Here is a 2,995-nt window from a genome sequence, read left to right on the forward strand (position 1 = left end):
AACATTTATATGGAATAACAAAAGAAAACGAATAGCCAAGGCAATTCGGAGCAAAAAAAATAAAGCTGGAGGCATAACACTACCTGACTTTAAACTATAGTACAAAGCTATAATAAGCAAAACAGCATGGTACTGACAAAATACAGACACATGGTTCAGTGGAATAGAATAGAGAATCCAGAAATCACCCCATACACCTACAGCCGTCTGATCTTTGACAAAGACACTAAGTCTACACACTGGGGAAGAGACTGCCTCTTCAGCAAATGGTGCTGGGAAAACTGAATATTCATATACAAGAGAATGAAACTTGACCCACACCTCTCACCATATACCAAAATCAATGCAAAATGTTTTAAAGAATTAAATATACACCCTGAAAAAATAAAACTCCTTACATAAAACATAGGGGAAACACTCCAGTAAGCAGAATTGGGTACAGACTTCATGAATATGACCCCAAAAGCACAGGCAATCAAAGGAAAAATAAACAAATGGATTATATCAAACTGAAAAGCTTCTGCACAGCAAAAGAAACAATTAAAAGAGTAAAAAGACAACCAACAGAGTGGGAGAAATATTTGCAAAATATACACCTGCAAAGAATTAATATCCAGAATATACAAAGAACTCAAACAACTTTACAGCAAAAAAACAAATAACCCAATTAAAAAATGGACAAAGGAGCTGAATAGGCTTTTCTCAAAGAAAGATATACGAATGGCCAAGAGACACGTGAAGAAATGCTCAGCATCACTCAGCATTCAGGAAATGCAAATCAAAACCACTTTGAGAGAACATCTCACTCCAGTTAGGATGGCTAATATCCAAAAGACTGAGAATGATAAATGCTGGTGAGGTTGTGGAGAAAAAGGAACCCCCCTACACTGTCAGTAGGACTCCAAAGTGGTGCAGCCTTTATGGAAAATGGTATGAAGGTTCCTCAAACAATTACAGATAGATCTACCACATGACCCAGCTATTCCACTGCTGGGAATATATCCAGAGGAATGGAAATCATCATGTCAAAGGGATACCTGTACTCCCATGTTTATTGCAGCAATATTTACAATAGCCAAGAGTTGGAACCAGCCCAAATGTCCATCATCAGATAAGTGGATGAGGAAAATGTGATATGTCTACACAATGGAATGCAACTCTGCTATAAAAAAAGAATGAAATACTACCATTCACAGCGACATGGGTGGACTTAGAAGAAATTATATTAAGTGAAATAAGTCAGGCACAGAAAGAGAAATACCACATGTTCTCACTTATTGGTGGGAACTAAAAATCAATCAATAAATATACAAACAAATTGGGTGGGGGCAGGGAAGAAGACACAACAATCACAACAATTCCCTGAATTTGTTAAGACTAGTGAACAGATATGAATGTTGATGGTGGAGAGGAGTGGGGAGAGGGAGGAGGGAAAGAGGAACTGGTAAAGTGACATGAAAATAAACTACACTGTATATTGATAAATTTGAGTGCAGCGCTGGGAACGCAGTGACGCTCCCACTGCGGGTTCGGATCCTATATAGGACTGGCCAGTGCGCTCACTGGCTGAGCACGGTGTGGGCGACACCAAGCCAAGGGTTGCAATCCCCTTACCGGTACGAAAAAAGACAAAAAAAAAAAAAAAATAAATAAAGTTAAAAAAATATTTAAAAAATATAACCCTTGGAAATGAAGAATCAAAACTTTCTTTATTTACAGTTTATTTTATTTGGTGTATAAAAAATCTAAATAATCTTTAGACAGGTATTTGTGTATTCTAATATACAAATGAGTTTATGGAGTTTGCTGGTTATGAGATCAATATATAAATTTTAATTTTTTTCTAAATATAAGTAGCAGTCACAATAACATACCAAATATCTAGGAAAATGTGACAAAGATGATCACGACTTCTGTACAGAAACACATAACTTTATTGAGATAAATTAAGACTAAAATAAATGGAGAGATATAGTTATAAATCAAAAACCTCAGTGTTTTGAAGACTGCATTTTTTCTTAGACTGATATATAAATGCAGTACTATTCTGATACAAACCTAAATGAGTTTCTGTACATATGAATGTGTGTGTTTGTGATTTTAAAAGCCTGTTCTAAAGTATAAATGGACATGAAAAAGGACAAGAATAGTCAAGATACTCTTGAAGACGTTGTGAAGCTTTCTGCACATCAAAACTTTGTGTTAAAGCTACATAATAAAGCCAGTGTGATACTGTTGCAAGGGTCAACATGTTGACCAACTGAATAGAACAGAGACAGAGTCTAGAAAAATAAGTATTCATGTATAAACACTTGGTTTATTAAAAAATGACACTGAAAAGTAGAGAAACAACTATCTTCTTTAAGGGGTGATTGTCAAATGAATATGCTCTTGAACCTTACCTAATACTATAATGTCAGTCCTAGGAGGTGTGAAGATTTAAACTGAAAGTAAATAAATAAAGCTTCCCAAGGGTACTATAGGAGAAAATTCTTCATCCACTTGGGGTAAGGAAGTGTACTTTAAAGAGGACACAAAAAATGCACTGATCATAAAAGAAAGGATTGATAAAATGGACTACATAAAAGTAAGAATTTGTTTACTGAGACATAGAAAATAGAAAGGCAATCCATAGAGTGGGAGAACAGATTTAAATTGTGTGTAATAAATAAAGGGAATGTTTCCAGAATACATAAAGAATTCCTACAAATCAGTAAGAAAAATACAATTGTATAGATAAAAGTGCAAAAGAACTTGAGCAAGACCCTCACAAAAGAATACATCCTGAAGGCAACAAAACAAAATCAAACACACACACACACACACACACACACACACGCACACGCACACGCACACGCACACATGCACACATTCCACAAAACAAATAAACTAAAAAGATATAAAAAAAAGTCCTCCACTTGATCAAGAAATCAAAAAGTTTCCATTAAAACTACAATGAGAACTGAGGATTCTGGGAAGATGGTGGAGTAGGAAG

The sequence above is a fragment of the Galeopterus variegatus genome, unplaced genomic scaffold (assembly GCF_000696425.1).
Source record: "Galeopterus variegatus unplaced genomic scaffold, G_variegatus-3.0.2 Scaffold2685, whole genome shotgun sequence".
NCBI lineage: Eukaryota > Metazoa > Chordata > Mammalia > Dermoptera > Cynocephalidae > Galeopterus > Galeopterus variegatus.